At 50.1% G+C, this 12238-nt stretch overlaps 1 protein-coding gene across 2 annotated transcripts in view; it reads right to left on the bottom strand.

Moving 5' to 3' along the window:
* Positions 1–12238, bottom strand: part of crtac1b (cartilage acidic protein 1b) — a 200243-nt gene that overhangs the window by 128213 nt on the left and 59792 nt on the right. The window lies entirely within an intron of this gene.

Below are 12238 nucleotides of genomic sequence, written 5' to 3'. Positions count from 1 at the left end.
AAGAGACATTTGGAAAAGTACATAGCTTGGAAAGGTTTAGAGGGATACGGGCCAAACATGGGCAAATGGGATTAGCTCAGATGGGCACCTTGGTTAGTGTGGACCAGTTGGGCCGAAGGGCCTGCTTCCGTGCTGCATGACTCTATGACTTCATTTATGTGAGCAGTTGTTTCATGGGATTTTGGGATTTTAGCACAGATTCCAACCAAATTTTTTTAATTTTTTTTTCATTTTCAAAGGTGGTTTATTCAGTGATTACAGGATCACATTAATACAATATAACACTACTTCATGAATCACACCATTTACAGTTTCAAATTATAACATGGTCATCGCTATCCAGAATGCACTCAACCCCCTGTGGCACGCACTGGTGCTGGAAATCCCCGACTGTACCTGTGGACACTGCGTGCTCCTTCTCCAGGGACACACAAGGGCACGGACTCAACCCCAGAAGAGGGGCAGGGAGTCGGCTCGGCAGAAAACTCGACCGCCCGCCGCCGAGACCCGCGAATGGCCACCTTGGCCAGGCCCAGGAGCACACGGATCAGGAGTCCCCCCTGAGTGACCCACCCCCCTCCGCACCGGGTGACCGAAGATCAGGAGCGTGGGGCTGAAGCTAGAGGAGTAGTCCCTTCAGATACACAAGTAGAGGCTGCAACCTCTCACACTCTGTATTTACACAATACACCATCTCCTCCCGGCTGGCGAGTCCGCAAACCGACTTAGGAATCTGTTCCACGGTGCTGCTCTGTGCAACACTCTCTACCCCAGGTCCCCAGTGTAAAGGGGGAGGATTCCAACCAAAAGGTTGCAATGACGGGAGGCTCAAAGAGTCTTTGCAGGAGGTACAAGAGGCTGCAGATGCCGGAATCTGGAGCAACAAACAATCTGCAGGAGGAACTCAGCGGGTCGAGCAGCGTCTGTCAGGGGGAAAGGAATTGTCGACGTTTTGGGTCTTTGAAGCAGTTGCCTCTGTGTCTTCCTCAGCACACAGTCCTGGATAGAGTTGTAAATCATCAAATCTGGACCCTTCCCCAAGCCCACCCTCAATGACCTGACCCACTGCATGAATATTAAACCTTCCACCCACCAGTGCTACCCAGGCAGATAACTAACATGGGATATCACAGAACATAGAACAGTACCGCACAGTATGGGCCCTTCAGCCCACGATGTCGTGCCGACCTATATAAAGCTACTCCACGATCAATCTAATCCTTCCCTCCTACACAGCCCATAACCCTCCATTTTTCTCACATCCATGTGCCTATCCAAGAGTCTTTTAAATATCCCTATTGCAATAGCCTCTACCAGCAACCCCTGCAGTGCATTGAGGCACCAACCACTCTCTGTGTAAAGAACCTACCTCTGACATCTGCCCTAAACTTTCCTCCACTCACCTTAAACGGATGTCCTCTGGTATTGGCCATTGCCGCCCTGGAGAAAAGGTGCTGGCTGTCCACTCTGTCTATGCCCCTCATAATATTATACACCTCTATCAAGTCGCCTCTCATCCTCCCTCGCTCTAAAGAGGAAAGCCCTCTCTCGCTCAACCTTTCCTCATAAGACATGTTCTCTAATCCAGGCAGCATCCTGGTAAATCCCCTCTGCACCCTCTCCAAAGCTTACACACCTTCCTATAATGAGGTGACCAGAACTGAACACAATACTCCAAGTGTGGTCTAACCAGAGTTCTATAGAGCTGCAACATTACCTTGCGGCTCTTGAACTCAATACCCCGACTAATGAAGGCCAACACAACATAAACCTTCTTAACAACCCTATCAACCTGCACGGCAGCCTTGAGGGATCTATGGACATGGACCCCAAGATCCCTCTGTTCCTCCACTCTGCTAAGAGTCCTGCCATTAACCTTGTATTCGACCTTCAAATTCGATCTTCCAAAGTGAATCACTTCACACTTTTCCGGGTTGAACTCCATCTGCCACTTCTCAGCCCAGCTCTGTATTCTATCAATAACCTGTTGTAATCTACAGCAACCTTCTACACTATCCACACCACCACCAACCTTTGTATCATCAGCAAACTTACTAACCCACCCTTCCACATCCTCATCCAAGTCATTTATAAAAATCACAAAGAGCAGGGGTCTCAGAACAGATCCCTGCTGAACACCACTGGTCACCGACCTCCAGTCAGAATACTCTTCATCTACTACCACCCTCTGCCTTCTGTGGGCAAGCCAATTCTGAATCCATACAGCCAAGTTTCCATGGATCTCATGCCTCATGACTTTCTGGATGAGCCTAACACTGGGAACCTTGTCAAACGAGCAGACCTGTAGAGCAAGCCACACCTTCTAGCTGAACATAAACCTCTTGATTTGCATTACCACCTTGCAAAAAGTCACATCAGCTGAGTGTCCTCCTGCTGCCCGTCACTATCCAGCTGTCAGACAGCATCTGTTTGTAACACACACATAACGCTGGAGGAACTCAGCAGGCCAGGCAGCATCTGTGGAGGGAAATGAACAGTTGACATTTCGGTCCGAGACCCTTCACCAGGACTTCATCATCATCTGTTGCCCTGCATTGGACTGAATCGTCCAATCAAAAACTGGTACCCAAAATCCAATTGCCCTATTAATCTTTGCCTGTATTTGCTGCTTGTCCCCCTTTGAGATAATCATTCCCACTTCCCCCTTCCCCCACTAACCTACCTTCTCCCCCTCATCTGGATTCACCCATCACCCACCAGCTCACGCTCCTCCCCCTCCCCTCACCCTTTTATTCTGGCTTCTGCCCTCTTCCTTTCCGGTCCTGATGAAGGTCTCAGCCCAAAACGTCAACAGGTGGAGGTGGAGACACTCCCCGAGCACACAGCCTTCACCAGGGTAAATACCCCCCGCAGGTGACCCTTGTCCCTCCGACCCCTCAGACGTCTCCTTTTTATCCCGCTGGCGTGCAGAGGCATGGTGACCTCCATCTCGGAGGAAACATCAGCCTCTGGCACCTCAACCCCTCCCCTGACTCGCCCTCCCGGGCACCTGCTGAACCTCAGCGACCACAGGGACCCCCGGGGCAGGACCAGAGGAAGCTGCCGGCTACTGCCCCTCCAGGGGTGAGGCCCGGAGGTGCCTCTTCTTCCGCTGCGCCTTCCTACCCACAACAGGAGTCCACCCCTCCCCACCATCTGCACTGCGCTCATCCCCACCCGCCACCCCCACCGGCACAGGAGGGGCAGTGGGGGGAGGGACAGCGGGAGGAGGGGCGGTGGGGGGAGGGGCTGCGCGAGGCGTGGCCGCGGGGGGAGGGACAGTGGGGGGAGGGGCAGTGGGGGGAGGGACCATGGTAGGAGCGTCAGCGGTATCCCCCCGTGCCGCCGAGGCGGAGCCAGCAGCCTGGCGGCTGGGACAATGCCGACGGACGTGCCCAAACGCCTTGCACACATGGCACCGCAGACGGCCGGTGGCCCAGAACACACGGTAGTACTGTCCCTTGTACTGGATCTGAAACTGCCCCTCGGCATCCCCACTCTGCTCCAACTGCATGAACAGTGAGCACTTGAAGGAATACACATTCTCAAAGCCAGGCACGGCTGGCTTGAGCAACATCAGAGTGATGCCCGACCGCACCTCGCCCAGAGACCGCAAGTGAGGGAGGAAGACCTCGTCAGGGATATGGAGAAAGACGTCAGAAAGGACAACCTGCTACACGGAGGCCCCCACCGCTCCACCGCGGCATGAAGACCTCCCCCGACGTCAGCCCCCTACTCAAGGCCAAGGACAGCTCCATCTCAGACCGCGGGAAAAACACAGTCTTCCCGTACATCCTGGTGACCACAACAACACCCGCCTTGCCCCCCCCACAGTCTCGGACATGGCTGTCAAACTGCCATCCAGACCGACTGATGGAGGTACATCACTTCGCGCAGCATTCTTCAGTCAATAGTCTGAAAGGTTCTGCGTGACTCTGCCTTCACAGGAGCCATGCCTCCAGGAGCTGCAACTGCTGCGTAGGACCAAGGCCCCGCCATCTTAGAGCCACAGCCCGCCATGACAAGGCACTACACAGTTGGTCACCGCTGGTGCGATAAACAACGACACAACCAGCAGGGCACACCAGTAGTTAGTCTCGCAAAGAGCAGTGCAGAGAAAGGTGGGAGTCTTCCCCAGATAAGCAGGACTGTCTGTGCGATGAAACTCCAGCGCCGTCCCTCCCGCTGCGCAGCGAGAAACGTCCACCTCCAGGCCAGTCCAATGTTCCTCCAGCCACATGGAAGTCCAAGGAGTCTTCGAGAAAATTCCTCACCCAGTCGCCCTGGGCCAAGTCCTCCGGTGGGAGGGAGCTCACCGATGTTACCGACCGGAATAAATTCCGTCCCAGCTCTCACTGAAGTCCAGAAACGAAGCCTGGCAACCTGCCGGCCACTGCCGCTCCCACACCGCTCGAAACACAGACTCAAAAACTTTGCAAAACTGCAGGGGTCACCACCATGGATGAAACCCATACTCCCCACCTCCCAGCGTTCTCCACAACTGCACTGTTGGATCTTCACAACCATCACATCCAGCTGGACAAGAGAGTGCACTCAGCACTGCCCCTTTTTTTTAATATACACGTTTATTAGCTAAAAGCATGACAAAAGGACAACCAGTGTCAAAATACTACAACTAATACAGAAAGAGAAGAAAACAAACTATGCATCTACATAACTACAGCAAAATAATGTTAACTAAACACCTGCTAAACGCACACGCAACACAGCAGAGAAGGATTGCATTCTCACCGTCCACGACACACGCGATCCCCTGAAGGGCCCACTGAGCGCGGAACTCAACCAGGGTGCCCGCGGATACCGCGTGCTCCATCTCCAAGGACACCCACGTGTGGACCTAAGCGAGCAGGCAGGTGGACTGGCCAGAACCCTCAGCCCTCAGTACCGCCCCTTTTTTTTACAAAACATTTATTTGTTAAAAACACTACAAAAAAACAACCAACAGCAAATACACTACACCTAGTACAGAAAGAAACAACCCGGCCAAAACCAATACCCGCGCAACACTACACCCGCTACCACAACACACAACACTTCATACCAAAATCGCTTCCGTCTCGTCCACGACACCCGCGATCCCCTGAGGGGCCCATCGAGCGTGGAACTCAGCCAGGGCGCCCGAGGAGACTGCGTGCTCCCGTTCCAAAGACACCCGTGCGCGCACGTAAGCGCGGAAGACGGCAGGCAGGCCGACCTGCCGGAACCCTCGGCCGCCCGCCGCCGCGTCCCGTGGATGGCCAGCTTGGCCAGGTCCAGTCCTCCCCGGGCCGCACCGGATGCCCGTAAACCAACAGTGCCGGGCTGAAGTGTAACCAGAACTTAAGCAGCAGCCCCCGCATCAGTACTGCCCCTCCCACAGTGCGACGCTCACTCCTACAGCCCCTTTTTTTTGTTATAAACGTTTATTCACTAAAAGCACTACAAAAAGACAACCAGTGTCAGTACACTACATCTAATACAGAAAAGAAGAAACTACTCAACGACATACTACGGTAGAGAATGCAAACTAATATTAATGAAACACACACGCGACGCTACACCCGTCAACGCGACACGCGACACTTCAAATAAGAATCGCGTTCGTACCGTTCACGACACACGCGATCCCCTGAGGGGCCCACTGAGCACGGAACTCGGCCAGGGTGCCCATGGAAACCGCGTGCTCCCTCTCTAAACGCACCCGCACGCGCACGTAAGCGCGGAAGATGGGCGGGCAGGCAGACCTGCCGGTACCCTCGGGCGCCCGCCGCCGCGTCCCGTGGATGGCCACCTTGGCATCAGTACCACCCCTCCCACAGCATGGCGCTCCCTCGGCACTGCCCCTCCCACAGTGCGGCGCTCCCTCAGTGAAATTGCCCTAATGCTTAGGTGGGCAGTAGAATCTGGGAGGAGTTGTGGGGGGAGTGGTCTGCAGTTTAACTGAGTGGGAATGTGATCGCTCTGTGAGCCAGACTGAAGTGCCTCCCTCTCAGTCATGTGGACAACACACAGTGGTGATGACTGCACCAGCTTCACATTCAAGGCATGCTGACATTCTGCCCACATCCTTCACCTGTAGGTTAACCAATTTGTATGAAGAATCCTGCGTCTGTATAAAGAATGATTGCGGAGATGGGCACATCTCCATCTGTTACCTAGTCCATGGTTATTTATTATCATTTTTCAAGCACTCTTGTGCATCAATTCCATTTTTATGCTGACAGCTTAGTTGATAAATGATACTGGCTGCCTTATCTCTGCAGAAGAATGGAAGATTATTCCCAGGGTACCTTTTGGAGTGCATAACATAAATGAAGAGCTGATGTCAATGAGTTTTGTTTTTCATTCGAAACTTTCCCCTTTAGCTCTCTTGTTCTCTGTTGGATTATTGAGGGAGATTAATTTTTGTTCATCAAGTGAGACCTGTCACCCTGGAGATCTGACCGATCACAGAGTGTGGATGTCACCGGCAATGCCAGCATTTATTGTCCATCCCTGATTGTCCCTGAACTGGGCAGGCAGTTAGGAGTCAGCCCCATTGTCGGGGTCCAGAGTCATGAACAGTCAAGACTGGGTAAGGTGGCAGATTCCCTTCCCTGGTGGATATCAATGAACCAGATGGGTGTTTAACCATAATCTAGTAGTTTCATTGTCACTCATTAATTCCAGATTTAATTAACCCTTAAGATTTAAAATCCCCAGCTGGTGTGGTGGGATTTGACTCAGTCTCTGACTACATGATCCAGAACTCTGATAGTTAGACCAGTAATTTAATCATTATGGTGCTGTGGTCAAGAAAGCATCCTATCTGGATGTATTACAGCTTGGTACGGCAACTGCTCTGCCCAGGACCGCAAGAAACTGCAGAGAGTTGTGGACACAGCCCAGGGCGTCACAGACACCAGCCTCCCCTCCTTGGACTCTGTTTTTACCTCTTGCTGTCTTGGTGAAGCAGCCAGCATAATCAAAGACCCCACCCACCCGGGTCATTCTCTCTTCTCTCCTCTTCCATTGGGTAGAAGATACAGGAGCCTGAAGGCACGTACCACCAGACTTAAGGACAGCTTCTACCCCACTGTAATGAGACTATTGAACGGTTCCCTTATACGATAAGAGGACTCTGACCTCACGATTTACCTTGTTGTGACCTTGCACCTAATTGCACTGCACTTTCTCTGTAGCTGTGACACTTTACTCCGTACTGTTATTGTTTTTACCTGTACTACATCAATGCACCCTGTACTAACTCAACGTAACTGCACTGTGTAATGAATTGATCTGTGCGATCGGTATGCAAGAGAAGTTTTTCACTGTACCTCGGTACAAGTGACAATAATAAACCAATTCCAATACCAAATTTTACATATGCACCATAGAAAGCATCCTCTCCAGATGCATCATAGCTTGGGACGGCAACTGCTCTGCCTGGGACCGCAAGAAACTGCAGAGAGTTGTGACCACAGCTCAGTCCATCATGCAGACCAGCCTCCCCTCCCTTGACTCCATCTACACTTCCCGCTGCCTCGGGAAAGCAGCCAACGTAATCAAGGACCCCTCCCATCCCGGACATTCTCTCTTCTCGCCCCACCCGTCGGGCAGAAGATACAAAATCCTGAGAACACGTAACACCAGACTCAAGGACAGCTTCTATCCCGCTGTTATCAGACTCTTGAACAGACTCTCATGCGCTAAAAGATGACTCTTGACCTCATCATCTACCTCAAGGCCCTCGCACATTATTATCTCCCTGCACTGCATTTTCTCTGTAACTGTAACACTATATTCTGCATTCTGTTACTGTTTTTCCTTTTATACTACCTCGATGTACTTAGTTCTGAAATGATTTCTATGGATGTCACGCAAAGCAAAAGCTTTTCACTGTGTCTCAGTACATGTGACTGTAATAAACCAATTACCAATTACATGAAGCAGAGCTCTGATAGCAGGACCACAATCATTATGGTGCTGTTTTCAAGCTGGTTAAAGGGACACATTGAACTCATTTTCACTTCAAGGCAAGGAAAACACTCAGAAGTCAAAATCTTGCCAGACATAAAGGGGATATTTAAGGGGAATCTGAGGGGGAACTACTTCACTTAGAGGGTGGTGCGGGTGTGGAACCATGGATGGGGTGGTGGATGCAGGTTCAATTGTAACATTTAAGAGAAGTTTGGACAGGGTTATGGCTGGGAGGGGTTTGGAGGGATATGGTCCGGGTGCAGGTAAATGGGACTAAGCAGAAAACCAGGCCAGAATGGACTAGATGGGCTGAAGGGCCTGTTTCTGTGCTGTAGTGCTCTGTGACTCTATAAAAGACTGAAGATGCTGGAATCTGGAGCAACACACAAAACGCTGGAGGAACTCAGCGGGTCAGGCAGCGTCTATGAAGGGAAATAAATAGTCACCGTTTCAGGTCGAGACCCTTAATTGACTGTACACTGTCCACAGTTGATGTGGCACTGGGGGAGTGCTGCATTGTCAGTAGCAACCACAAATGAGGAAGCTATCAGGTGAGTGTGACTTCCTTGTTACTGGAAGGACAGGACACTCCTGTCAATATTTCTCCCCCAGTCAACAGCTCTAAGGAAAAGCAGATCATCTGGTTATTATCACATTGTCCTGTGTAGGATCTTGCTGAGTGCCAGTTGTCTGTGGTGCCTGGAACGTGCTGCCAGGGTATTATGGTTGTGGAAGCAGATACAATGACCACGTTTAAGAGGCATTTAGAACAGGAAGGGAATGGATGGATATAGACCATGTGCAGGCAGATGGGATTAGTTGAAAATTGGCATCATGGTCGCAACAGACATCATGGGCTGAAGGGCCTTTTCCTGTGCTGTACCTTTCCATGTTCTATGTTCCTACACTTCAAACCACTTAATAATCTGCAAAACACCTTCTAGTGCTCTGCAAAGGTGCTATAGAAATGCAAGTCTTCCTTTTAGGTGGGACAACCAACCAACCAATGCTGTCCTCAAGGGATGCCAATAAAATCCAGACATGGTTCTCTGTCCCCTGCCTTAACACTGGTGCCAGTAACCTGACTCTCCCAGTGTGCTCCCCTGGCCCCTTCATGCCAGCCAGCTGACCACTGCAGCTGTCACCAGGCCTCAGAGAGTAATCCTGTGTTCCTCCGTCAGAAGATTTTTGGCTTAGGTCCAACCCAATGTTGAGCCTGCAGGTGCAATGCTGGGGGAGCATTACTCTGTCTCCAGGGGAGATGCTAAAAATCCTGAGATAAAATTCACAAATGGCTCGATGTTCCTCGCTACACTCTGTGAAAATCTGGCTGTTCATCTCATCTCTGCTTGTGGGATCTTTCCGCTCATAAAATAGTTGCTGTTTCTTCCCAGTGTCTTGGCCAATGCTTAGCACTCAAACAATTGACGATTTGCTGATCATCCTGTTGCTGTTTGTGGGAGCTTGCTGTGCGTACACTGATGGCCACCATTCATGAATCACAACTAACTCTGTACTATTAGAAGTTGGAGTTTGGGACTCCCTGAATTGCAAAGATTCACCACCCTCTCAGAGATGAAATTCTTCCTCACCTCCACCTTCAATGGGCAGCCCCTCGTTCTGAAACAATGCCTTCAGTTCTAGATTTTCCCCCACAAGGGAAAACATCATCTGCATATCAATCTTCTCAATCCCTCTCAGAATCTCCATGCTTTTCTAACCTTGAATTAATATGAGCCCAACCTGCCCAGCCATTCCTGATGTTGTAGCTGTATAAAAACATAGTGAGGCCACATTTGGAGTACTGTGTGTAGTTCTGGTCGCCCCATTACAGGAAGGATGTAGAGGCTTTGGAAAGGGTGCAGAAGAGGTTCACCAGGCAGGTATGAGCTATAAGGAGAGGTTGGACAAACGGACTATTTTCTCTGGAGGGGAGACCTGATAGAGGTTTATAAAATTATGAGAGGCAGAGATCAGGTAGACAGTCAGAGTCTCTGTCCCAGGGTAAAATGTCAAATACTAGAGGACATACATTTAAGGTGAGAGGGGGAAGGTTTAAAGGAGATGTGCGGGGCAGGTTTTTTTTACACAGAGAGTGGTGGGTGCCTGGAACGGGCTGCTAGGGGAGGTGGTGGAAGCAGATACAACAGTGGCATGTGATAGGCATGTGAACATGCTGGGAATGGAGGGATACGGATCATGTGCAGGCAGAAGGGATTTAGTTTAATTTGGCATCGTGTTCAGCACAGACATCAAAGGCCAAAGGGCCTGTTCCTGTGCTGTACTGTTCTATATTCTATAAGACAACCCCTTCTTCCCATGAACTAACTTTCTCTGAACTGACTCCAATGCAAGTGTATCCCTCCTTAGAGGGGGTCCCAAAACTGTGTGTGGTACTCCAGATGCAAAGTGCGATAGAAGTGCAAAGCCCTTTCTCTTTAATTCACTGATCTATTTCCTATAACACATCTTTATTCCATTTAATTTACACTGCATTAGCAATGTGATAAGAAGTATCTCTTTATATTTTCATTAATACTAATTACAAGGGCATTATCAATTTGCATCATAATGAAACACTATGTCATTACAATAACACTGTGAAGTAGGATGTTAATCACCACATTAACAGCTTTTAAAAGGGGCTGCAAAAATCCAATGGGAGCACTTAAGGTTCAAAATATCCCCATTGTCCATTACAAAATTAATATTGAGAAAAGATGTTAAATAGTCTTTGTGCCTTGTCATACCACAGTGATATTTTGGTCACCAGAGGGTACTTCAGTAAGGTTTCTTATGTCAGGGCTTCACTCCACACATCTCCTCCCTACACTCTCAATCCTGATGCAGGGTCTTGACCTGAAACATCGACCATCCCTTTGCCTCCGCAGTTGTTGCTTGACCTGCTGAGCTCCTCCAGTAGTTTGTGTTCCTCCAGATTCCACATCTGCAGCCTCTTGCGTCTCCTTATCAGATTCTTGAACGGATCTCTCTTACGCTGAAGATGAACTCCTGGTCTCATGTTGTGGCCCTTGCACTTTAAGTGTTTAGCTACACTGCACTTTCTCTGTAGCTACTGTCCCTTTTTACCACCTTGGTGTAACTATGTATGGAAATGATCTGTCTGGATGGCATGCAAACAAAAATTTTTTTCACTCTATCTCGGTGCACGTGACAATAAGGTCATAAGGCCATAAGACAAAGGAGCAGAAGTCGGCCATTCGGCCCACTGATCCATTCTCCCTTTTAGCCCCACTCCCCTGCCTTCTCACCATAACCTTCGATGCCCTGGCTACTCAGATACCTATTAATCTCTGCCTTAAATACACCCAATGACTTTGCCTCCACAGCCGCCCGTGGCAATACATTCCACAGATTCACCGCCCTCTGGCTAAAGAAATTTCTCCGCATCTTTGTTCTGAATGGGCGCCCTTCAGTCCTGAAGTCGTGCCCTCTTATACTAGACTCCCCTACCATGGGTAACACCTTTGCCACATCTACTCTGTCCAGGCCTTTTAACATTCGAAAATGTTTCTATGAGGTCCCCCCTCGTTCTTCTGAACTCTTAAGGAGTACAGCCCAAGAGCCATCAAACGTTCCTCATATGTTAACCCTGGAATCATTCTAGTAAATCTTCTCTGAACCCTCTCCAACGTCGGCACATTTTCTTAAATAAGGAGCCCAAACTGCACACAGTACTCCAAGTGAGGCCTTACCAATGCCTTATAGAGCCCCAACATCACATCCCTGCTCTTATATTCTGTTCAAATGTTAATAATAAACTAATGTTCCAATGTTATGTCAGCGTTGTTGGTCTGAGGTAATTGGATCACAAACCAAAGTCACAGCCTGCACTGTGGTGAGCCTAAAGGACTCACCCGGGTTCAGCACCCACCCCCATCTCCACTGGCAAAGTGGTGCAGCCAGTAGAGTCACAGAACTGGGGTCTCATCCCAAAACTTTGACAATTCCTTCCCATGCCCCCACCCCCCAGATGCTGCTCGACCCACTGAGTTCCTCCAGCAGATTGCTTTCTGCTCCAGGTTTCAGCGTCTGCAGTCTCTTGCGTCTCCACTGCCTCACATAGCCAGTGACCCCGGGTTCGATCCCAACCTCCGGTGCTGTCTGTGTGGAGTTTGCACGTTCTCCTTGTGACCGTGTGGGTTTCCCCTGGGTGCTCCGGTTTCCTCCCACATCCCAAAAATGTGTGGGTTAATTGAATGCTGCAAATCTCCCCCCTTGTATGAGGGGTAGAATCTGGGAGGAGTTGTTGGGAGTT

Source organism: Pristis pectinata, chromosome 12 (genome assembly GCF_009764475.1).
Source record: "Pristis pectinata isolate sPriPec2 chromosome 12, sPriPec2.1.pri, whole genome shotgun sequence".
Lineage (NCBI taxonomy): Eukaryota > Metazoa > Chordata > Chondrichthyes > Rhinopristiformes > Pristidae > Pristis > Pristis pectinata.
This window is presented reverse-complemented; position numbering and strand designations above follow the sequence as displayed.